Here is a 27,330-nt window from a genome sequence, read left to right on the forward strand (position 1 = left end):
AAATATCTAACTCAGTTAGAGATAAATCTGTGCACTCAGTCCCAGCTGTATACTCCTGAACAAAACTTGGCCCACGTGCCTATAAATGTAATGTAGATTCCACTATATGCATGTCAATGATAAAAAATATGACAATCACCTGTATATCCTCCACAGGTACTCAGAATATGTCAATGGTCAGAATACCAACATTTATTTATTGTGGTCCCATATAGAGAACAACGAAGGTTCAAGGTAAGCCTGCCTTGACCAGCTATAGCACAATCTTTTTCCTATGCTGGTCTTTGAGAGGGATAATGTATGGGATTTGGTGCTGGACATAACTTTTTGGAGGGATCTTGTCCAAACTGCTACCTGGCACCCAAAAAGTGAGTAGGCCTTGCTCACTGCATTATCCCTTCCAGATTATCAAGTGACATTTTTTGTGCATAGCATGAGGTGATTTGATGCAACTTAAACAATATTTGTCAAATGTTAACTGTGTCCCAGATGTGATAATTGGCTCATGGGTCTAGGAAGGAAAATCAGGCTTCTGATATTTTAAGTCTGCCCCCTCCTGTTAAAGGCTCTTTGTGTCTCACCATAATGCTGGCTGTGTTAGTGAACAGTATTACATAGCAAACATCAGTGCAGATTTTTTTTTTTTTTAATCTAATGGTTTTCAAAGCAAAATAGTCTGTTATTGTGCCAAATATGTATGGACATCATCTTCATCTAGGGCAGTAAAATAGTATTTTTTTTTTAGTGATAATGAATTAATAAAGCTGGAAATAAGAAGTAGGACAAGCTAGGCACGTCTTTAAGACAAACATATTGTAAAGAAAGCTGTGCAGGATACATCTTGCTGTATTTTTGTGCTATTATATACTGTGGTATGTTAGTGATCTTTTCAACAGAGAACACTTTTGATGTAAAACAAACTCTGCTGGATAGGAGAGGCTCTAATAAAGTGGGTTTGTACTGTGCTTTGTGTTGTCGGTTCCTTGAGGAGTCACTTAAATTAAGAAAAAGCAACTTTAAACTAACAGTATTTTACTGGGAAATAATGTGATGTCATTCCAATATTTCAGTATAAATCCCAGTGTTCATGTGCTATTGCTTTATTTTAGATACATACAGCACTGGGATACTCCCTCAGGAGTTTTCAGCCTCTTTCTTTCTCTCAAGCAAACCAAATTATGAATATTGCTAGTTTTTCCATATGCAAAGGGAAACCATGTACTTTTAGTCTCAATGACTTCTTTTAGACTAAGAAAAACAGCAAGAAAAGATAAAAGTGAAGTCTCACTGAAAGGACAGTGTCTGATTCCTGTCCATCTGGGATAGTACCATAGTATTGAAGCACCTCACAATCTTCAGTGTATTTACTCTCACAATACCTTCCTGAGGTAAGAAAGTGCCATTATCCCCATTTTACAGATGGGGCACTGAGGCACAGAAAGATTAATGGCTAGATTCACAAAGGAACTTAGGAGTGGTGACACGGAACACTGCCACATCTAACTTTTTTAGGTGCCAAGAAAATCACTTAGATTCACAAAGCCTGTGTTAGATGCCTAGGCTCCCTTTACAATGAATGGGGAGAGACTGACACCTCAGAATGGGATTTATAAAACCATCATGCCAGGGGGCTCTTCATCTAAGTTAACCAATAGAACAGGGGTGACCAAACTTACTGACCCCCCAGGACACCCTTCCTTACTGGGCAGAATCCTCTATCCCCACCACCCTGCCACAGAGCAGAAGCTCTGAGCTCCCCACCCCAGTCTGGTAGGTGGTGAATAGGGAGTGGGCAGAGAGGCTAAAAAGAGGCACCTAACTTTGCTTGGGATTCTCAGCTGCAAACTTTCTGATGAAATTAGGCACCTACACTATTTTAGCAAGAGGCCAAAGGTGGGGGCAGAAAGTGGAAGAGGATACCTAATGAAAGAATCATTGGGCCAGGGAGAGAACAAGCCTGAGAATTGGTAGGTGGAGCACTCAGCTGAAAGGTGGGAGATCAAGGTTCCAACCCCCTTTGCCACTGAGTTTTTAAAATAATCCATAGTGGAACAGCTTCTAAATGAGAGATCAAGGGAAACTCTCGTCAGAATATCCCATAGCCCAGTGGCTAGATCACACTCTTGAGAAGTGGCAGACACTTGTGCAAATCCCTTCTCTCACTCAAGTAGAGGGGAGACTTGAACTAGGGGTCCTCCTCTCTTAGATAAATACCCTGATCACTGGACTAAAAGTTATGAGGGATGTCCCCACAGCTGTTTTGTGTATGCTTGCCTAAAGGTGCTCTGCCAGGATAGGGGTAGAACATCATGTGACCTTCATCTGACCTCAAGGACTATGTAAGGGTAATACTGTCCATGGTGGTCTCTTCTCCAGACAGATGAGGAAGGGAGGGACCCTTTCCTTCTCCTCAAAGATCCTGCAGGGGAAAGCAGATAGGGATCTTGTTTAGCTCAGGACAATCACAGAGGACCAAGGTGGACATCCCCACCTCCTCTCTCACAGCCCTCACCTGTGGAAAGCCACACATTTTATGTAATCTTCTCTCTCCCCTATCCAGTAGATATGTAAAACACTTCGGGGAGATTGAGAGATGCTATATTTTTTAAACATGCACAACATAGAGATGTGACCCAACTTCATATATATCCTTGGCATAAAATACTACTACTATCCCCACCACGAGAAGCTACAGTGCTAAGTGGGATATGCATCCAGATGAAAGCCTGTTAGCTGAAGCTGAAATTAGAAACAATGGAAATTGCACTGGTAGTAAGAAGCAAACAATTTGAAGATTGAGCCAAAAACATATCAGCACCTTCAACTGAGAGAGTTTGTCCTCTGCCCATCAACATAGCACACTGCCCAGAAGCTCCTTCTAGACTCTACACTGGAACTGTATTCACAAACAGCAACAGCTGCTGGGCTGGCTGTTTTCTGTCTGTAACTGGCCAGGAGACAACACTTCATCTCACTGGATGATGATGTGGTCACTGTGATGCACAGGTTTGTGACAGCCAGGCTTGGCTACTGCAGTGCACTCTTTCTATGAACGATAACACCAGCTGTGACAAAGTTCCAGTTGGTTCAAAACATAGAAGCCCATCTGTTCTGCTGAGCAACACTGGAGGATGTGAGGCACATCATCCTGGTACTTTGCCTACTGCATTTATTGTTCAATGCATACTGGATAAAATTCAATTTTCTGACACCACTTCAAAGACTGACTTTTTCTCTCCTACTAGGGACAAATATAACTACTTCATCTTTTAGAAACAACAGTGTTATCTACGAATATAGTGAATTTCATGGATGCAGGAAGACTGAGCAGGCTTCAAAATGGCTGCTCGGGGGAATGAATGTGGAGCTAGGAGGAAAATCATTTTTTTGGTTTTTTTACCCATCAAGAAAAATTTGACATTTGGACAAAAACTGCCAAACACAAATGTTTAAGCCAAAGCAGACACTTTTTGCAAAAGTGTTTAGTTAAAACCCCAATTTTCCTCCGGAAAAAAGAGAAAAACGTCTACCAATCATAATCAATCAAACACCGTTGCCAGCTCTGCCCGCACATCAACTCTAGTGACACCATCACAGGTCCTAACCACATCAGCCACACCATAAGGAGCTCAGTCACCTGCACATCTACTAATGTAATATATGCCATCATGTGCTAGCAGTGCCCCTTTGCCATGTACATTGGCCAAACCGGACTGTCACTATACAAAAAAATAAATGGACACAAATCGGACATAAAAATGACATAAAAAAATCCATAAACTAGTTGGAGAGCACTTCAATCACCCAGGACACTCTGTAGCTGACTTGAAAGTTGCCATACTTCTACCAAAAAGCTTCAAAAACAGACTTCAAAGAGAAACTGCAGAACTAGAGATCATATGCAAACCTGACATAATCTGGGTCTGAATAGGGACTTGGAATGGTTATTTCATTACAAAAAGTAATTATCACTGTTCACACATTCTCACCTCCTAATCAATGGTTGTGAATAGGCCTCATTTACTCTAACTGAATAGACTTTGCTAACACCTACTCTTCCCATTGTTGTTCCTTACCCTTGGATGTATATATATACCCCCTATATGCTTTCTATTTCCTGCATCTGATTAAATGGGTTGCATCCCACGAAAGCTTATGCCTGCAGAAATTAAATTTGTTAGTCTTCAAAGTGCTACAGGACTCTCGTTGTTTTTGCTGTATACAGACTAACACGGCTACCCCTCTGGAACTTTGATTATAGCAATTATTATGCTTAATACAAAGTTAGAGGCTATATTATTCTTTGCAACAGATACATCACCACCATGAGGACCTGCTCTTGTACCCTTACTGTATTTGTCCAATCTGTTATTTGAACCAACTGTTTAATCTTTTTATTTGTGCCAAATTAGTAGAAAGCAGCAACCTCTCTTACCTGGCATTAGAAGTTTTTGTCTTCATCCTTGAATCTCAAAATCAACAACAGATGCCTGTTCCTGAGAGACTTTTATAATTGTTGCCATGGGAAAGTTAGAAGAAGCTATCTTTCATATAATTAGGACTTAACTAATGAGTGTTGCCTGTTATAAGGTTTGGTTGAATAATGTTCATCTAATAATTTAATTAATTATGTCATAATGTTTTGCATGCATATTATTTTTTTTATTAGTTGTTAAACTGAGACAACATATTTAGCACAGTACAAGACACAAAATTAAGACAGTCTGTATCCTGAAAGCTTAGAACACAAAAAAGACAAATTGAAGATCGACTGGACTAAGGATATCAAAGGAGGGAATAACCAGCTGGTGGGTTTGGGCATTTTGATTTTGTTCTCTGACTCACTTTTTAGCATTGCAAAAACATGGATATTTTCTATATTATATTACACATCTTGCAGCTTACAAAAAGCCCCTATAGTTAGAACTAGAAACAACTATAAAAAAGTAGACTGGTTCCATATAACTATAGGAAAATAGCAAATACAATATAAAAATAGAACTGGGTGAGAAATAGTTTTCCCATCCAGTAAAACTTTGAGGTTTCAAAAGTGATCCTATTTTGCATCAGGATGTCAATGAAACCTTTCAAAGTATTTTGAAAAAAAAAACCCACACTAAACAAAACAGAAAGCAATTACAGTTTAACTAGTGGTTAGGGCACTCACTGTGGATGTGGGAGACCAGTTTCAATTCTCATAATAAACAGGCAGAGCAGAATCTTAAACCTGGATCTCCCACATCTGTGGCCAATGCCTTAACCAGCTGGCTAATGACTATTCTAGGATGGAGTTCTCTTTGGTTTTGACCAGTAATTCCATCTTGGACCAAGAAACTTTCCTCAATTAAAGTTTAATTGAAACTGGCACATTCATGTGAAAAGTTTCAGTTTCAATAAATTGACATTTTCTGATAAAAATCATCAAAAAATTCCCAACACACTCTATAAAAGTCACTGGATGAAATTTTCAAATGGACATAAAAGATTTAGACACCCAAACCCCATTTCAAGTCAATTGCACTGCACTGACTTTGCCTTCCTTGAAAATCCCATCCATTTTCTTTAGATCATCATCATAGTCACAAAATAATTTGGCCATGCTTCATTACCATACTAGCGTGGAACTGAACTGTGTACAGTGTAGTGATTTGTGCTTTGTCTTCTATATGAAAGTTCTATCACAGAATCCTCAAAGGCCTGATAGTGCAGTCTTTCTTCCATGTTGGTAAGCACTTGTTCGAGTAACACACATTGACTTTTACAATAATCATGATTATTTTTTATAATTGTTTATATGGTGCCCAAAAAAGTGCTATTTGCTTTACAGAACTAATACAAACATAGAACCCTTGCCCCAAAGAGCTTGCGATCTAATTTTGTACATGGTCCTGTGAATGAGAGAAACAATTAATGGCAAAGGAATGGGGGAGCAGAAAAGGGAGATAACTTGAGAAAGAATAAGGTTTGCAGTAGTACTATAATGCAGTTACATTCTTATAGTAATTATGCACATCTGGATGGCTCCATTAAAGTTGACATTAGTACGTATTACTGCTGGGGTTCCCCTGAGACCTCTGACTCCAGTCTCGTCATTTGGATTCATTTATTTGGCATACAGCAAAACTATATTGAGTTGATTAGACTCAAGAATGGAGTAAGGATATAGGGCATACCACACATCCAAAATTACACAGCAAAAAACTATTCCTTATATACATTTTACCAACACTAACAAACATGAACATTCTTAATTATACACTACATTACACACTTCCAGATTTGCTTGGTTAATCTGCATGAACCAATTCCTATACAACATGCTCTGTCCACACTGTACATGTGCAACCTACTCTTTACGGCATTTTACATTCCAGACTTATCTTGTCCATTGTAAATAGCACCAGGGTGTTCCCTCTTCTCTCAGTTAGTACAGACATCCTGTCTCTGGCCTACTGATCCATTTATCTTCCCAGTCATCTCAGGAAGAAATTAAGTAACTTTCCTAAGTGAAGTTACTTATTACCAGGTCTGCAATTACCCTCTCATATTACCCCAGGCAATAGTTCAGAAGCATGTTGGCAGGCATGTGAGGAATTCTGCACTTCTGTTCCCTCTGCTTTGCCTATTTTGATGAGTGAGGAAGGATGATTTGTGTTTAAGACTTCAAAAGAGCTGAATTCAGTTCCTGGTTCTGCCACAGACTTTAATCTCTCCATGCTTCAGTTTTCCCTTAGTAAAAATGGGGATGATAACATGTCACTTTTTCCACCATTTGCTTGGCTTTTCATGAGAATGGCCATACTGGGTCAGACCAGTGGTCCATCTAGCCCAGTATCCTTTTTTCTGACAGTGGACAATCTTAGGTGCTTCAGAGGGAATGAACAGAACAGGTAATCATCAAGTAACCCATCTCCTGTCACCTATTCCCAGCTTCCTGCAAACATAGGTTAGGGACACTTCAGAGCATGGTTTTGCATCCTTGCCCATCCTGGCTAATAGCTATTGATGGATCTATCCTCCATGAAATAAACTAATTCTTTTTTTAAATCTGTTGTAGTCTTGGCCTTCACAACGTTCTCTGGCAAAGAGTTTCATAAGTCGACTGTGCGGTAAGTGAAGAAATACTTCCTTTTGTTTATTTTAAACCTACTGCCTATTAATTTCATGTGGTGACTCCTAGTTCTTGTGTGTGAGAAGGATTAAACAACATTTCTTTATTTGCTTTCTCCACACCAATCATGATTTTATAGACCTCTATCATATCCCCCATTAGTAGTCTCTTTTCCAAACTGAAAAGTCCCAATTTTATTAATCTCTCCTCATATGAAAACTGTTCCATGCCCGTAATCATTTGTTGCCCTTTTCTGTACCTTTTCCAATTCTAATATATCTTTTCTGAGATGAAAAGATCTGCACACAATATTCAAGATGTGGGCATACCATGGATTTATATAGAGACACTACGATATTTTCTGTCTTATTATCTATCCTTTTCCTAATAGTTCCCAACATTCTATTAGCTTTTTTGGCTGCCACTACATATTGAGTGGATGTTTTCAGAAAATTATCCACAGTGACTCCAAGATCTCTTCCTTGGGTGGTAACAGCTAGTGTAGACTCTCTCATTTTATATGTATATTTGGGTTTGTGTTTTCTGTTTAGAAATTAATCTTGTCCAGGCAGGTTCTGTTTCTTACTATGTATATAAAAATGCATTGCACAATTGGGCCTTGTATTGATTGGTATACCTTTGGGTGCTACTGTGATACAATAAATAAATACAACTATTAAAATAAAGATCTTCAGTTTCTAGAGCACTCAATCAGGAACTTTTCACAAACATTATATTCAATTTAAAAATTAATATTAAATATAGCAAGTTTTCCCCACCCTCCCATCCCCGAAGCAAGCAGGTATCTGGCTGTTTGCGTTCACTAGTATTGTTGAAAGCAGCAAAGACATTTATCATCAGTGCTTACACTATCTTAAAGGAAATATTAGGAGTTCAAATGTATCTCTAGTCGTGTTTTTTGAAGAGGTTAGACTGTCTCTTATAAAAAGAAAACCATGTACATATCTGAACTCCTAAAAATTTCACAAACACTAGTTATTTATGCTAAGTTATTTACTACTTAATTATTTTATTGCTCTATTGTAAGTGCTCTAAGTGGACTCAGACAGAGAAAAATTAATGTATCAAAATAGTCTAGATAGAAAACTTGACTGAGGAAGAATGACAGGAAATAAGTAAAGACTATGGAAAGAAATATGACAGTGCTCCTGGACCTATTAAATTCTTAAAGGAGAAATTCCATGAGATTAAAGAAAGAGGTTAAGGGACCTTGTTCAGTGCACATTTTACAGGATGACATATGGGTCTACAACTACATGACAGGAATGGTGAAAAATCAAAATTCTAAAACTATGATTGAATGAAACAGCAATATAAAAAAATGAACAAATTTTCATGCCCCAGAATATACTATTGCAATTCACCTTCCCTCTTCCCTTGATAACTAGAGTAAACGACTTCCTCAGTTTGGCTTGAACAGTGGGGTATGGCTGTGTGAATTGTCATCCATCACATACCACACTGTATCAAAAGAAGAAAGATGTTCAAAGTCATATTTTTTCCTCTAGATACAGCTGAACCTTAATTCTAGATGTTACACTATTTGGTTCTGCAGTTAAGAATTTTCCATTGGCGCTTACTGATATGAAGTACAAAGATAAAAATTATTCAGCCTTCGCAATTCTACCTGAGTTTTTACACACAGTATTCATTTGCATTTAAATGGTTGTTATTTTATCAATTACTAGGAATTTCAAATTTTTAAAGGCTTCTTTAGACCGAAAAATGCAGAAAAGACCGAAAATCTGAGCTGACAGTTCAGCATCAAGTCAGGTGAGTGAGCTTCAAAAAATAAAGAAATGTAGAGTTTCAACTTCAACCCTAAATATGGTATTTATTTATTTTTTTGGTTTAAGTCAGACACTTATTACACAGCTACTAAATTGCTTTGCATTTGTATCTTAGGGCTCTTTTATGGTACTTTTATTTAGGTGAAGTGCTGGGTTTTTTTTATTGTATTACTCAATCTTATTCTCATATGGTTAAGTGCATACAGATATCCCACATGATATACATCCAATTGTCAACTTGATTCTTTAATTGTCTGTTACATAAACAACATATTAAAACTAGAGATGGTTCTGGTCAGAACAGTCCCAAACTTTGTGACTTTTAATCAGATGGGTATGAATGATAACATTCAGATCTCGATCTGAGCAAACACCTCAACCTTTGTCATTTTTCCTTCAAGTAACATAACAGGGGACATTGCAATTCATTTTAAAATAAAGAGAACATAGAAAAAGGAAATACAAAGTAACTAGAGTGAAAAGAAATCAGCCTAGAAATTGGTTTATGTTGAAAACAATCCTCGGAACAGAAGACATTTACTAGCCTATCTCAAGTAGTGGTGATATAACCTGAACAGAGTTTTGTAAAACACGAAGTCCTATCCTCTGTTCAATGTCAATGGTAATAAGATCTAAAAGCCTTTGGCTGTTTTTGATCCGCCTCTTAGTTCCTGTGTTGATTTCAAGATTTTTCTTGTAAATGTATGTCTGCTTAATGAGGCTGGATAATTTTTTTTTCCATTTCAAGCATCTTTCTATATTCTGAAAATCATTTCTTCAAATTATGGTTCATAATTGCATATATATTTTTCCCGTTACGTTTATGCTTTCATTCATGGTAGGGATGTGGTTTTATAGCGTGGCTAATGTCTGTTTATCCTTCACTCTTACACTGGCTCATTATTTCTTGATGAAATTTTCTCTCTTCATTTCCTCTGTTTCTTCTTCCAGCACTGATTCCTTATATTTATTTATTTACAAAAAACAAACACATTTACCAGTTCTTCTACTGAAAGAATATTTATAGGTCAAATCTTGCACAGGGCTCAGGCCCTTCACGTCTATCATGAAGAGGAACTTTGTGCCAGCCTCCCTTGTGTTGATGACAATCAGACCAACAGAGCTGGGAACGTATAGAAGTTCCTCAACCACTCTGTAATCTGGAACTATGGAACCCAAAGGGTGAGTTCCCTGCCTTCTCAACCAGCCCAGTATGTATCTCAATTAGAGTTGAGTAGGAAAATTACTCTTTTCCCTGAGGAAAATTTTGACTTTTGGGGATGAGAAGGGGAGCCACAGAAAACCCCACCCAACATACTACAATCCAGGAACTGTGCAATTCAAAAATATGCTATGGATCACATCATGGTTTAGGTACCAATGAGGCAAATTTTCAATTAAAAAAAATAAAAGAACACTTTAGATGGAAAATGTCCAGCTGACACTAACTCTGACCCTCTTTCTCAATTGCTCAGATGTCACAGAAGTTACAACTTTCCTAAGGCTGCAGTATAAACCCCGAGAGAAAACTCCAAAAGGAAAAGAGAGAGAAAACAGGGCTTTAGTGATCAGTGTTCACTCAGAATCCTCACAAAAACCCAACAACCAGTATTTGTGGGTGAACATATCACTGAGATTACAGGAAGCTCTGCTGTCCTCCACTTCCATCCCCAGTGGGTCCCTATCTGAAGCTGGTAACTCCATTTCAGACTGGTCCACGTAGCCTGGAATCATAAGGCAGCATGGGGTGGAGTCAGGGATTCCAAAACTAGGATCAGGGGTTGGGATTGGTTAAAGTAAAGCCATTTGTTCTATAGTTGCTGATAAGGTCTCAACCCTCTGAAGATATGACTCTTATCTGGCTTGGCTTTGTTCCTTGCCAGTTCAATGCACAGGTCGGGAATTGGCCTAAAACATTGTGTTCAGCCTTTTTCCTTTAAATTCAGATTTTTCCTAAGAGGATTGGTGGGTAGTGGCATATCTCCCAATCATTTCAATATGCAGCATTATGCATCAATATTGTGTCAGTTTTTAATGTACAGAATAAAGTGTTATAATAATATGCTGTTTTAGATGTTTCCAATCATCAGGCTATTATCACCATATGTTCTGCTTGTGAAAAAATCAGTTTTACCAGGATTATTTAGCAAATTATGTATGTAAGTCAAATAATGTGACAATCTGAATATTTAATTGAGATGTAATGTTAAATAATTAACTATTGGAAGAAGAAAGTGATGAGTTTAAGGGCAGAAACATTCATTTTGCCCAGGTAGTTTTTGCTCAATGGAGTCTGATTTCCTGTTACTCTGACGGTAGAAAGCAATGGTTTGTGCTTCTACTATTATGGGGTAATAGTAGTATCGCAACTAGAGCTGCTTGTTTTTCTTCTTGTCCTATGCTCCGGACTTTTGTTGACCCCACTTTTTTTATTAATACAGTATAACTTTGACTCGTACTCTGTTAAACCTGTGCACTCTCCAAGCAAACATAGCTACTTTTAATAACTTTCATACAAATTTATAAAAATGTGTTCAAACCCTCCCTATCATTCTTCTCTTCAAAAGAGAAGGTAGTTAAATTGGAAGAGAGGGAATGATAGCACATCACACACATCCATTTATATAGTCAAAGTTCTGGCATCGCATTTGGCAAGAAGGCAATTACGATCTGTGTTAACACAATATACGTGGCTTGAGACTGATTGATGAACCAAATTATTAACTGAATAGTGAATTATGTTTGATGTCAGTCAGTATTGGACAGGTTTTTTCAGACTTGACTGTATGTATTACCAAGGTGCTGAAAAAAGTTTTTTTTGAATGCAGCAATTTTATAATCCTGTTCTTCCTATTTGAAGGATGGGAGAACTGTGCTGCTATTAGGTCTAAAATAAACTCTTAGTAATTATCGGTTGCTTTGGAGGCTTTAGGGGATAGTAACACCGCCATCAAGATATACCCAATGGAGATGGCTTCCCCCATTAAAGTAAAGCTGGAGTAAGAGCTCTATACTGACTTTACTTTCAGCCTCTGTGTAGGGGTATGGCTAGAACTCACAGCACTATAGTCATTCTCAACTTCCTGGATGCCATGGGTAGCAGCATAAGTTAGAGCAACCCCAAAACTGCTCTAGCACACTCCTGGGACTCAGTAGGCTATTACTGCACCAGAATATTGAGTGTGAAAGGTGGCTTAAAGCCACCTTGATAACATACTTCATCAACCCCCCTCTTTGTACATGCTTCAATTGCAGGAATGGAGTAACTGAGTACTGTGGCCTTAATATTTACACCTTAATTACTACTTACATTTTTATTTCTGCATGTTTACTTACGTTCCATTTTCAGGCTTGCTGTTCATTCACAAGCTTAACTACAATATCTGGTCTTGTAGGAAAGAGAAAGCCTCATATACATTAATTATTTTTACATAAAATGAATTTAAAATGTCAGCCCTGATCAGAAGAACTAGCCATAAAAATATTTTTTAGTTTCTTTTCATTGACTTCTTGTGAGTTATACATAACAGATGAGATGGGTTTCTCAGTGTGTACCTTTTCTATCTTCATGTTGCTTAGGACAGCCAAATCTCTTTAGAGATTACACGGTCACAGCTGCTTTCTTAACTATCATCAAGAGTGCATGGGGCAGCCAGCTGATTCTCTGAGAAGATAGGCTAGAGATGAGAGTTGATTCCTTTTCCATAAACCTGACTGTGACAAAGCCTACGAATAGCCAGACCTGCAAAAGATCTCTGTAATCTGTGGTCACACTGATTTAATTTAAGATTCAATTTTCTGTCTCTACACAAGAAAGAACATAAGAATGGCCATATTAGGTCAGACCAATGGTCCATCTAGCATAGCATCCTGTCTTCCGACAGTGGCCAATGTCAGGTGCTTCAGAGGGAATGAACAGAATAGACAATCATCGAGTGAGCCATCCCATTGTCCACTCCCCGCTTCTTGCGATCAGAAACCAGAGACATCCTGAGCATGTTGTTGCATTCCTGATCACCTTAGCTAATAGCCATTGATGGACCTATCCTTCATGAACTAATCTAGTTCTTTTTTTGTGAACCCGGTTATAGTCTTGACCTTCACAACATCCTCTGGCAAGTAGTTCCATAGGTTGACTGTGCATTGTATGAAGTAGTACTTCTTTTTGTTTGTTTTAAACCTGTTGCTATTAATTTGATTGGGTGACCCTAGGTTTTTGTGTTATATGAAGGAGTAAATAACACTTCCTTATTCACTTTCTCTGCACCATTCATGATATTTTGACTTCTATCATATCCCACACTTCCAGTCATCTCTTTTCCAAGATGAAAAGTTCTAGTCTTTTCAATCTCTTCTTACCAGGAAGCTGTTCCATATCCTTAATCACTTTTGTTGCCTTTCTAATATATATCTTTTTAGAAATGAGGCAACCAGTTTTTAAGATGTGGGTGTACCATGGATTTATACAGAGGCAGTATGATATTTTTGTCTCATTATCTATCCCTTTCTTAGTGGTTCCTAACATTCTTTTAGCTTTTTTGACTGCCGCTGCACGTTGAGCACATTTTTAAGAGAATTATATATGGTGACTCCAAGATCTCTTTCCTGTGTGGTAACAGCTAATTTAATCCCATCATTTTGTATGTGTAGTTGGGATCATGTTTTCCAACATGCTTACTTTGCATTTATCAGCATTGAATTTCATCTGTCATTTTGTTGCCAGTCATCCAGTTTTGTGAGATCCCTTTGCAACCTTTCACAGTCTGCTTTGAACTTAACTATCTTGAGTAATTTTGTAACATCTGTAAATATTGCCATCTCACGGTTTACCCCTTTTTCAGATCATTGATGAATATACTGAACAGCACTGATTCCAGTGCAGACCCCTGAGGGGACACCACTATTTAGTCCTCTCCAATCTGAAAACTGAACATTCATTTCTACCCTTTGCTTTCTGTATTTTAACCTGTTCCTGATCCATGAAAGGATTTTCTCTCATATCCCATGACTGCTTACTTTGCTTAAGAGCCTTTGGTGAGGGGCCTTGTTAAAGGCTTTCTGAAAATCCAAGTACATTCTATCCACTGGATCACCATTTTCTACATATTTGACTACCTCCTCAAACAATTCTAATTGATTGACGAGGCATGATTTCTCCTTATAAAGTAGGTGACTGTTCCAAAACTGGAGAACTTAGGATAGAGGCTTTTGAAACCCCCAAAGTGTGTAAAACTGTCCACAGTTTCTTTCTTCTTTCTTAATTGTTTCCCATTCGACAACCAGTCTTTTTTAAATTCAGGGAAAGTGATCCTGCTGGAGGTACTCAAATACCTTAAAGGAAAGATCAGATCTAGCTCAGACCTGAAGGGATGTACGGAGATATGTTTTGACTGGCTCATGACTGGTTATAGCCAGTGTGGGACAATTTCTTATTTTATCTTTGGCAACAGAAAAGAAGCACTGGAAGAGACTGTATTCTCTCAAATGTACAGAGAAACTTTTTAAGCCATCCTTGAGATAGCAAGCATGAACTACTGCTGCATTTTGGTTGTATTCCCATGAGAAGTAAGTCAATGCATTGTGGCTGACCGCTGGTGCACAGAGATTGATCTGAGGATATCTCAGAGACTTCGCTATCCACTAAACCAGCCAGTTTAAAGACCATTCCCATAGCTGGAAACACTGATGACACATCCAGGCAAGTTTGAGGTTTTATGTTTCTTTGTGTATAACTAATTGGGAAAAGGTTATTTTTTATTTTGCCAGTGCAACAGCACCTTTACTTTCTGGAGTTTGCATATCCTTTCTGTTCACACATTTCCTTTTTGGATGCCTCAGATGTAATGCTATCTGTCATTAGAATGTGTTGATCTTTCGAAACTGCATTTTCAGAAGGACATGTCAAACTGCTGAGAGTTCCAGGAAAAATATGCTGTTTTTTCCCCTTCTTTGGAACAAATGTCTTGAACTGAGATGTCCCTCACATCCTAAGTGGTTTCCAAGTTTGAGTCTACTATCAGACATGGCTGCTGTTCTTTGATTTATCATCCACCACTTCGAAGCATCTTTTGCATTGTTTAGAACTCTGACTTAATGGTGCACAAAGAACTGTTGTCTCTTTATACCTGGCACCTGGGTGAGGAAAACAGTTCCGATCTCTCGGGGGCATTCCCCCCCACTGCCACTTCCAGCCTCCAGGTAGGCAGTTCACAACGAACGGCATGCAGAGTGGTGCCAGGGAGGCAGACATGACTAGGGCTGCCTGCTCACGACTCCCCTGTGTCATCCTAGCCACACCCCAACAGCACCCATGGTTGGTTGCTAAGCCAACCCCAGTCCCATCATTGCCCATGCTCCAAAGTGACGCTGAGTTGGGGAGGATGGTCCCAGTGACCAGGGTGGACAGCTGGCCGTGCGGGTGGCAGCAGCTCATAGGGTGAAACTTGGGTACACACACAGAGGAAGGTGCGAAGGCAGCCTGGAAGTGGCCTGATGCTGAGGAGGGGACCCCCCGCCACCAACATTGCCCTCTTCTCCCCTCCAGACATGGGGGGGGGGGGGAAATGGAGTAATCGGAGAGTGGATGCCTGTCCTTCACTGTGCCCAGGACCCCACTGGTGGGGTCCCATCCTGCATGCAGGGAGCCATCAAGGCTGTGGTCATGGGGTAGAAGGGGAGGGGATAGCTGCACTGCTATCAGGGGCCCAAGTTGGCCAAGTGTGACACCACTGTTAATGATCCTTCTGCAGTTTCACCTACAGAAACCTTGTTATGACTTTTACCTCCTCTAGATAATCAAGTTCTGCCATCTTCTTGGCACACTACCAGGGCCGTGACAGACCCCGGCAGGGCCGGTGCGATGATCTCACTAAATCATCCAATTAGTAGTAGCGACGGGCAGTGTGTACAAAGGGCAGGAACTTAATCAATGCCAGCTTATGACCTGCTATGACTATTCACTATGGCTCTTTTCAAGAACTTCATTTTCCACTGTAATGATGAGAATGTCTCATTACTGGATGCCATCATCCTTAAGAGGGCAAAGTAGAAGTGTATGTTTCCTGCTGGACACAACCAAGATGATCACTTCAGGGATGATTTCTCCATCACGGATGCTGTACTTTTTACTGTCTGTGACAACTCCCAAATGAGCATTCAACTTCTCAACTTTGCATATAAATCTAATGCTTGCTGTGTAAGTAAAGGAAGATTTGTTGAAGGTTGTTGGTTGATCTGGTGTGATCCTGAATAAATCTGTCATCTGGCAATGGCTACATATGTCTACCCAGTTGCAGCTGTGTAGTGATAGCTGTCAGAACTTTGAAAATTATGGGGTACTCAGTAACCCTAAGGGCAGTGTCCTGTATTAATAATGACCTGCATTGTCCGGCTCCAATAAATTCTTGTTGCATGGGTGGGTCAGGATATGGAGATAGATATACCACTGTGATATCTATGGAAGTCATCATGATGTCTGTGTTTTCATACAGTGTCAGTTCAGGTGTTAGAACAGTGTTTCTCAACCTTTTAAGTAGCAAGTAACCCCCTAACTTCTGAAAATTTTAATAAGTACCCCAAAACTCAATTCTCCACCGGATTTTATATTTACTGTCTAATGTGAGCCATATGTTGGAAGAAGCGTTGAGTATATAAGGCCATGATATGACAGATGTCAGATCTAGTATGGGTAGGGATACCACCTTTACACCAGAGGTGCGCAACTCAAGTATGTACCTGGGCTAGAGATGATGTTGGCCAAAGCTAGGAGATTTTGAGCGACATGCCAATGCTGGGGAATATAAAGTGCTGCGCCAAATTTTATGCCATAGATTTGAGAGGAGGCAGAGAAGAGATAGATAGGGAAGGAGGGTGAGAGAGACAGGAAAAGAGGGTAACTGGTGAAATCTGGGGCTGTGTCATAGTTGTCAATTTCACTGATCAGCTAGAGCAGTGAAATTGACAAGTTTTCTGGCCACTGGGCTTTGAGCCAGGGAGGAGGGCTGCCACCTGGGCAAGTTGTAGGCAGCTGCTGCCTGGCTGCCAGCCCAGGAGGTGGGCGACGGCCACCCAATCCGAGCTGGGGCAGAGGAGGCTTCTGTGCCGGCTGGGAGCCAGGGATGTGGCAGGCGGCTGCTTCCCATCTTCAAGCCGGGGCGCTGGAGGCTGTCCCTTGGCTCAGAGCCAGAGCGCAGGTTGCTGCCACCCAGTTGCAAGGCCAGCTCACGAGATGCAGGAGGCTGCCATCCACCTACCAGCTGGGAACTGGGACCAGGCAGGAAGTGAGCAGCTGCAGAGCACCTTCCCCAAAAGCAGGCAGCTGCTGCCCACCTCTTATCTGGGAGTTGTGACAGGGTGGAAAAAGGGTGGCTGCAGCCCTGCTTTCTGGGACTGTGGCGGCTGCCGCCCGCCTCCCAGCTGGGAGCTGTGATGGGGCAGGAAGCGGGGGGCTGCCGCCCACCTTCCCCAGAAGCTGGGGGTTGCCACATGCCTCCCATCTGGGAGCGGGGCTGGCTGGGAAGCAGGCTGCTGCCGCCTGCCTCCCCTTCACTCTGTTTTTTCCTGGTACCCTCTGCCTGTGTCTTGCGTACCCCTGGGGGTACTTGTACCACAGGTTGAGAAACTATGTGTTAGAAGACCCGGAGCCAAGAGAGAACAACCAATAAATCAAATGTAGATGAGTGCATAAGGCTTTTGTTCCGAGAGTGATGTATGGTGTATATGCCAAGGTGAGTTTTGCCATTGAGCTGAGTTGGAGCAGGATCCATTCCCTGCTTTTCAGTTCGATACGTAGCTGAGACCAGAGACATAGACAGAGCTGATTCCTTCAAAAGGAACCTGAGAAACTGAGAAGCCAAGGTAAGATTAAGAGGAGTGGCAACTGGGCATTAATATGTTTAGAAACAATTCCCATCCAACCACAAAAGAAAAGCAGAGATTTCATTTTTGGTCCAAGTTCTTAAATCCTCAGATATCACTTCTAATGGTTTATTCCATTCCCTATTGATTTTAATAACTGAACTCAAAATCCATTTAAGAGCCAATCAAAACCGCACCACTACATGAACTCAAACTTCCAGGAAAACCTCTTTCTCCTCAGCAGCCCTCCTGCATTCTGCCTCATCTTGAATTCCACCATCCTTAATTTTTGATGTCTTCGTTCCCAAGCAACTGTGCACTAAAGGATTACGGGGCATCTGTCCATCATCTGGGCTCAATCATCACCTGCTAACAGTGTAATTAGAAATGTGCCCCGGTTCTTATGCGACCTTTTAAGGGGACTAGGGTGTGCACATTATGACCCTCTTCCAAAGATATTGCAAGAACTGGGAGCAGTACCTGATAACCACTTATCCCCCAAAGACTCTGAAAGGGAAGTGTCCCATTGCCCCCAAAGAGCAAGTAGTTAGCCACTGGCTTAGGAAGACTGAGTGGGGGGAGGGTAAAGCCTAGTGGAATGCTGGCAGACCAGATGCCAGCGCATGCCAAGGCTCCTGGGCCTCAATGAACACTGACAAATGCACAGCTGGAAACCCATCTGGCTCACCTGTGTGTTAGAATTGTTCAAATACATGTTAGGTTTTATATGAATGTGTTTAGAGTTTGAACTTTTATGAAAGGCTCATTGAGTTGCTGCAGGAATTGATCTCATGTTATAAGGTAACATGTAAGAGTTTGCTTTGTAACTATAAAAGTGTTTGCTCTGAAACTGGAAACAGCCGCAGTCAGGAGAGAAGCATTACCAAGTGTGAAATACTAGTCTACCACAAGAAGGGTCATCTCCTGCCCAGCACAAGGCGGCCTATAGACACCAGACAAACCATGCTGGAACATCAGTGGACAAAGGGTTGGTTGATTGCTCCCTCCACACCCACAAAGAAGGGACAATGCACAAACCCTTGTCCCATCACAGTTTGAACTCTGGGGGAAGGGAATCAATTGCATCATTATGCTTCCTGGAATTTAGAAAGGGCAATATTGCTTATGCAAGGGAACCCCAATCTGCTTAGCTTGGGTTAGCCCTTAAGCACTTTCACAGGGCACCTCTATCACTACCCAGTGTACTCCCCTGCCTTGCCAGTTTGCATGGTCTTACAGTCAGAATCACACCAGGTTGCTATCTTTTCACCAAGGTGTGTATTTATTCTTTCCTTACAAATTATCTCAGTGTAATGCAGGCTTACAGCAAGGGGGCTTCTCCAAAGCCTTCACTTCTCAGCTCAGGCTCATCCTCTGAGTTTTCTCCTTCTGAGCCCGCCGCCCCCTCCTTGCTTCTTGTTCCTTCTATTTATATCCTCCCAATTACATGGTTAGTCCAGTGATTACCATGCAGGGGGTCATAAGCCCCCAAAAGAAAGGTTAATTGCCTCCAGCTGGGTCTGCAGCCTTCAGTGATGTGGGTTCTGCTGATAGTGTCCTGTCACAAGTAGCTACAGAGCTTGCACATTACAGTGGCTTCCTTTACTTTTTGGAACCTAAGACTGTAACTCATTTACATTTGTATGTTTACCTGCCTTAACCTTGCAAATAACTCTCTCGTTTCTTTTTCCTAAATAATAAATCTTTAGTCAACTTATTATAGGATTGGCTACAAGCATTGTCTTTGATGAGTCATCTAGGGTGCTACTGATCTGGGGTCAGTGACTGGTCTTCTGGGACTGAGAGTAACCTGAATATCATTGTATATATAGTCCTTTATACTGGAAATTGCAAAGACAAGCTTGCCTGGGTGGCAACATAGACTGGAGTGTCCAAGGGGACTGTTGTGACTCCATGTCAAGGCTGTGATAGTGCTTAAGGAGTTCACACTTGATACTTGGTTGGTGATATATAATGATAGAACACACAATCAGTTTGGGGTTCATGCCATGGGGTGTTACTATCTTCCCCGAGGTTGGCACTCATGGTCATGAGCTATTCCAGACAGATGGACACCTAACTCTCTCCTGCTGACACATAATAGGAAGGATATGTGAGGGAGAGGAATACCTGGAAGAGGGGAGTCACATAGGAGGGAAAGGGCTGGCTGAACACCATCAAACCAGGTTCAAGATGGGCAGAGGTTTGTGAAAAAAAAAAAAAATTGAATTCAGACTCACTTTGATTTCAGGTGGATTCTGGCATCTATGAAAAACATTTACAACAGATTAGTTTTACCTCTTGGTCTACCCGATCCCCTCCCTACCTCTTTGTGTTCACACATTTAGGATACTTCATAAACAAAACAAGCTTGTTTCAGTTGCTTGAGTGCTTTCAAAAATGTCTTTTTTTCCTTTTACATAATTTTAATTTTTATTTATGTGAATAGTTATAGATAGTGAATAGACATTGGGAATGGACTTAAAAAATCATTGTTTTTAGAGATATTCTCTGTACTTAAAGTGGGGAATATATTTAGAACTGGTCATCTGTTTAGCGATTGAATGAATTATTTACATCAGCCACTGTCTGAGGAAGCCAACAAATGTCTACCCTCACCTTCTAGGTACCTGAAAGAACATTACTGCGTGCGTGTGCATATAACAGAAAGAGAGAGAGTTACAGTGTGTCAACTCTTACTGACAAGAAAAGAACAATGGATTCCTGGTGCCAGTTGAGCCTCTACTAGAATGCAAATAATAATAATAATAATTTATATGCATGCAAAATGTTTGTTTAATAAACTAATGAAAACATGCAAGTGCAAATTATTATTAATACCACCTGGTTTCAAACAAAATTTAAATTATGTTGAATACTGTGAGATACTTTTGGATACAAAGGATTTGGTGTTCCCTATCCATGACAAACTAACTGCCAAGAGTTAACTTTTAGGACACAGAATTGGCCTCTGTCTCAGTGTGTCAACTATACAACGCAGATCATAAAGATAATGGTAGATGGTAGGACATAGATAAGTAAAAAGTGATACTGTAAGACAGAATTTTCCTGATGCCCTTTTTCACTATCTCTAGTACAAATATGATCTGCATATGAGTATCATATTAATTGATAACATGTCCTTGCATTTTATGGTGCAATTATGGTGCACTCTCCATTGAAGATAGCAGGTATCATACCACAGCCCTCTGAGCCAGGGACCCACAGCCATGTACAGTACTGGAAATGTTGGATGTTTTCATCAGTGCTCTGGCTTCATAGTTCACTCATGCAAAGAGGTGATAAAATATTGTCAAGTCACAATGATCACACAGCTGTAAGTGATTTTGCAAGGTACAAGCTAATAGACAACATTGTCATTTTCTCATAATGTATTGTAATTTTCTCTTCCTTTTTTTAAAAAAAAACCTTGCAAATGCCACAAAAATGTTTCTGTGGGTGATGTTAGTCTGATCTGATGTTTGAAACTTTTGGCAGAAATGTTCTGGAGTTTGTCAGGCTGCTTTTGGGCAGAAGGTTTGATGGTCTCAGCAAGTACTCAGCCACAGTGTTAAAACTGTCAGTGGTACCCTTTGTTCAGTAATTGACTAGTGCTGAGGAGCTTCGTGACCTTTGAAAATGCCAGCTCCCGACCAGGATCTGATGTAAAGTCTTAGCAAGCATACAGATCCTTGTACACGATGCAGCTGTCACACTTCAGTTTTTAAAAAGCCAAACCCAGCTTGCTATGTGTTTGGTGTATTGTATTCTGTACATATCAGGAGATGACAAAGGGCTTTTATGTATTCCATTCAAAGGTTTGTAGGCAGATACCATTTGGTTGTAGTTTTTTTTTAAGAGGCTATCGTGGAACATAAAGTCCTGAAAAGCTCATGTATACAGGGTGAATGATAAGTCTTCTCTTTACTTACCTACCCAGGTACTTATGCTGGTGCCCATCATCGATTCACGTGAGTGCTTCTCAGCTTCTTGTTGGAACTTCAAGTTCCTACACTGTTTTATGGCTCTGTTATACTGCAGTTCAAGAGATTTTTTTTTTTTTTTTTTTTTTTTTTTTACGATTAAAGATATGCTATCCTGAACAATCTATTTACAGGCTAATTTCACTATATCATATCAACAGAGTATTTTTTGTATATGTTTATCTGCTTAAATATACATACCAATATTCCAATAAAGCGTAACAAATGAGCTAAGGAAGGGCTATGATTTGTAGGAAAGTTGGAGCATTATTGTACTCTTCAGACCACTGAGCTCAGTAGGAAGTCTTATAATGTTTCAGAGTGTTCTCAGAAGCACCAGAGAGAACTTCTCTAATATAACTTTGACATCTCTCACAATCATTACAATTTACTCTCAAAGAAGAAAAAATGTGTGGAAATGGAACAACAGAAATACAGAGGGAGAAGAGGGTGGTAGAAAGAAGGCTTCTGGCAACACAGAAGAGGTCTGAGGTGGAGTGGAAGACAGACAGACACACACACACACAAAGGGAGAGAGATTCACAATAGAGTACAGCTATAGATAAGGAACTATTCATTTGCCAGCCAAAGGATATTAAGAATCAGGAGCTGTGACCAACAAAATTTCAAGTTTTATATTATGCAACAAATATAATCCAACTAATACATATATCAGATCTTTACTGGGTTTGAAGTAATTTTCTGTAAGGAGACAGTGTTTTAAAACAACATTCTAAAATAAATAGTATTATATTCCATTTGCATAACTCATTTCATCCCAAAGGATTTCCAATCTCTATTATATCCCAACTATTGTATCAGCACCACCAATGTGGATGATGAAAACCAACCAGCAGACAACGCGTTGCACAACCGTGGAAGAAGGGGAAATTTAGCTAAGGACACACACAACACACACACACACACACACAAATAAAATCCCTATCCTTATCAAAACCAGGATCTTTCGCATTCATACAGGGCAAACAGGATTTCATTTTTTTAAAAAGCTTGTCCCAAAACATCTGCAGTATTTTACAAAAAAATAAAACTTCTAGGAAGAGAAGTATTTTTGTGTCTCATATATCTGTCCTATTCCAATATTGAATCTGCACAACTAATTGAATATAGTCCTTACATTCTAGCAATAATTTCCCTCGCACGCTGCATATGTCTCTCTCTTTTGTTCTGTTGTATTATTTTTCCTCTATATAACTTAAGATGTTGATAGCTTTACAATCTGAATTAAAATAGTTTCATACTTGCCTTTCTTCACCATTGACAGGATTTTAGTCTGTGAAATACAGCCCGCATCAATGACCCATTCACAATCATTTAAATGTTACTGATAGCTACACTGTCTTCCTACTACTGACTCCAGGCATTAAACGCTTGTGGTTTAAAATTGTTAGCAGGTTATGCTGCGTTTCTGTGAAATAACTATAGAAATAGTCCATATCTTCAACAAAAAATCGTGAATTCTTTTCCAACATGAAAATACAATAACAATGTGCAAACCACAAAGGGTGAGTGGGTTGGAGAAGCACTTTTGTGTTAGAATGCTTACTTGAACGTTATCCAAGCTATTGATGTCTCCCTGCAAGACTGGGATACACATTTCATGGGGCCAAACAGGTTCTCCCCTGACATTTTCAATATTTCCCCTATTCTCACTTGGATTGGAAATCCCTTTTCTCGTATTTTAGACTTTCACTTCTAAACATGGTTGGAAGAAGCGTGGATGTAGGAATAAAATTGTAATTGTAACCCTGTAGATTAATTCATAGCTTTTAATTCATACCCTTATTTGTGTCAACCTCTATATGGTTATTACTGAAATCATGTAACATTTGAACTTCTCTCAATCATACTCCATATTGTGAATGTAAAACCCCATTTTGACCCTATGTACTCCATCTTGTGTCAAACCCTTTCTAAACCTTTAGATGAATAAGATAGTTATCTGAACAAGGTATGAATGGAGGGTGTATGTGTGTGTGAGTCAGACCCAAACTGCCAGCCTGTCCTGATGAAGTTGTCCTGATGAAGTGTGAAGTCCATCCTAGGCTGAAGAGTGTGAACATAGCCCCAAAAAGCAAAGAAGGATCCACCCCAGAAAAACTTAATCAAACTTAATCAAAGACATCAAAGAACAAGCTGAAAGTCACGTCTGCTATTGTACCAGCAATCAAGGGTCACAGAGAAGCGACGTGACACAGCAGAACTGAAAAACCTATAAAAGACTGGGTAAGATTTCAAGGCTTTGGGGGAAAAACAGCGTTCTACACATCATCTAAAGAAGAGCGTCGGTGCGCGCCCGACAAGGACCCTGCTCTCCTCGTGCCCAGCTTCCCTGGCCAGGTAGCTGCCACGAGCCACGAACTCCAGCAACGAACCCTAGCTACGATCTCAAGCCACAATCAGGACTGGTAGCTATATATAACTATAGAACGCTTTCTGGTACGTTTGGGTGCGTGTATGGGTAGGTTTAAGTTAGTTATTACTTTAGTTTCTGTCAATAAATGCGGCATACTGCCTTTTCCCCTTGAAAAAGTCCCGGGTGCTTAATTTTGCACAACATGGACATTCATGAAAATGAACAATAATGAGGAAAAATACTCTGAATATTCTGAACCTTCATGAAAGGTTCCATTTGCCAGTGAGCAGGAAGTGGGCAGTTCTGTCCAGTGGTTAGAGCAGGAGTCAGGAATCACAGCCAAGGGCCAGAGCCAGAGGCCAGAGCCAAGGGTCAGAGAGATAGTCAGAAGTCATGAATCAGAGCAATGGGTCTGGTTACCTGGAGTGAGGTAAATCAAGAGCAGGGTTGAGTCCAAGACAGAAATAAGGCAGGAGCAGGACCTATCACAGCTGTGAGCAAGTGCTTTCAGCAGCCACTGAGCTGCTGCTGCCTCTGGGATTAAGAGCTAATCTGCTGACTCTTCCTACCAGTCGGCAGTATAGCCAATCAGGTCAGCTACAGGCCAGCTGCCCTTGTTAAGTTGCGTGGAGACTGGCTCTTCAGCAGGCCCTATTCCAGACATCATCTGAGTTCTGCTCAAAGATCTGAGTTGGATGTAATTTTAATCTGAACAAGTTCACCCATACCTTGAAAATGTCCTATGATATGCACTATGGGCATGATCATGCAAAGTACTGACCATCTCCTGCTCGGTCACAAATGTGTTCAACTCCCACTGAAGTCAGTCAGAATTGAGGGAACTGGGCACCACAACACAAGATCAAGCCCTATATAAGCTACATATACCACTGCTTATATTAGCATTTATTTGTTTTATCTTAGTGCCAGAATTTGGCTTCATACCTAGGAAGACAAGCAAGATCATCCATGATAATTTTATGGGACAAGTATAAACATCCCCTACTAGAAAAGGTATTAAAGTGAAAAATGAAAAACAATAACCTAAGGTATAGTACATTTTACCATTCATTAAAATTACTTTATATCTATTACATCCAATATAAAGAAATCAAGAGAGGCAGATGTAAAGTTAAAAACAATCTCTCTCTCTTTCATATACATGTTATCAAGTTCCAAATTGTTTCCTGTCCCAAACAAGAGTGAGATGTGTCCATTAATATGCTTAGCCTAACACATTGCAAATAAAATGTGGAGGTGGACTTGAGCCATAAACATGATGAACTTATCTATTTTTACATATTACATAACTTTGGATATACATTAATGATACAAAGCGGTGAACTACTCTTACTACGAGAGTCCTAACTTTTTTTTTTTCTGTTCATTATGGGCCTGTTCCAAAGCCCATTAAAATCAGTGGAAAGACATCCTTTGACTTCAATGGCCTTTGGATCAAGCTCTTCATTTAGAACAGTAATGTTGCACTAAAATAGTTAGCGGTCTTTGGAGCATATTTTGCATTTAATAGCTATTTACCACATGTTGGTCGATCCTATATTTGCAATGCAGCCCATGGAGAATAATTCAAAATGAAATTCAGCTTTCTCCATAAAATGAGTTCACATAAATGATCAAACACATTTTCCATCTCCAATTTCAGTGATTCAGTGGACATAATTTCATCAAATGCTGACTCAGCTTGAACAACATAAAGGCCAAACCCAGCTCTAATGCATATTTTAAAAAAATTCTGGGCTGCAGAAAACTAGAGAGCAAAACAGATGCAGACCAAACAAAATAATCACCATTAAAATGAACATAGGGAATACTTCAAATTAAGAAAAAGTTATTGAGCAGCAACTTTGGTCTCCTAAATGCTGGCTATAGCTTTACATCTTTTTTTAAGAAGTATATGGATGTGCTGTCAAGAGTGATGATAAAGATAATCCCTCAGTTCTTCCCTTACTCACGCTTCATCACCACCACATGTTTATTGTATGCAACCTTCTACCCTGTATAGAGAATTAATCTTGTTCTACCACAGAAAGCCTTTTTGAGCCACTGGTCTTCACAAAAGTGAATTAATCACTAGTGTGGGCTCAACAGATTCAGTAGTGTTCAAGTTATACTTTACCAATGAGCACAAATAAATTGGTACACAGCCAAGGGTGGGAGGAAGAGTTTTCTTGCAAGCTTCTTATTTGTATTTATTTTTCTGTTTTTCTGCATAATTAAGACATGCATCTTTACGAGTTCTGTCTCAAATTATACTGTTTTGTTTTGGAACAGTATGGAGTTGCTTGGATCAGCATCTTTGTGAATCAGACACAGTTTTTAAATGTAATAGCATCCTACTGAAATGTCTAAAAATTCTATACACGCTGTTCTATTGAGAAGTATGTCTAATCAAATCATATTCCAGTATTATGGCATGGAGGTGTTTGCCAGACAACAACATTACACTATCTTTAAAATGGACCAAAGGTACCTAACCAAAAAACTAAGAACTGAAATTTCCTAAATTTTCCCAGGAGATTCTTTATTTCCCTTCAAGCAATGGAATCCAAAGTCATTGTCATTTTTGGATACATTAAAAATGAAAGTGGTGTGTATATACAGAGAAAGATTTCAACACCCTTACTCAAGTGGAATAGTATCTTAGTGCATTGGTAGTACAACTACATTCAAAAGGACCACCAGAGAAATGAGGCATTTCTCAAAATGAGGGCATCAGAAACTGGCCCCTTGTGTTTATAAACATCTCATTTGTTTAGTTTAGTATGTTGATACTTGTTGATCTTGTATTGATTGTTTCTTTTTATTGCCTCAATAAAAAAAATGTTTTAATGCAGTGTTTGTACATGAATTAAATCCTTATAAGAGAGGATGGACATCAAGTGCAATTTACTCAGAGCTAGATTCGGCCAGCCTACCTCATATTGAGCGCTACTTTAATCCACACGAAGTCCCATCATTTTCCTTGTGAGAGTAACAGAATTTGTTCCTTACTCAGAATTGGTAACCAATTAGCAACCTTCTCCCCAGTACCCCATTAACCTGCCTCAGTTCAGATCTACGGCAGAGAGGGAAAGTCCATTTTCAAAGCCATTTGATGCATGTACTCTCTAGAGTCATTTGACAAGGCTCATAATTAATGCCAATTGGGATGGTGATTCTCTGATATGGACA

The 27,330-nt window shown here is 39.8% G+C and overlaps 1 long non-coding RNA gene across 1 annotated transcript in view; it reads right to left on the reverse strand.

The window, feature by feature from the left end:
- LOC137166260 (uncharacterized) overlaps positions 1-27,330 on the reverse strand; it is a 201,586-nt gene that overhangs the window by 163,793 nt on the left and 10,463 nt on the right. Inside the window, exon 2 of the long non-coding RNA XR_010923606.1 lies at positions 2,328-2,419. This is a non-coding gene — a long non-coding RNA (uncharacterized lncRNA). The remainder of the gene's footprint in view (positions 1-2,327; positions 2,420-27,330) is intronic.

This window comes from Emydura macquarii, unplaced genomic scaffold (assembly GCF_026122565.2).
Source record: "Emydura macquarii macquarii isolate MOO-44397 ecotype Brisbane River unplaced genomic scaffold, CSIRO-AGI_Emac_v2 contig_2825, whole genome shotgun sequence".
Taxonomy (NCBI): Eukaryota; Metazoa; Chordata; order Testudines; family Chelidae; genus Emydura; species Emydura macquarii.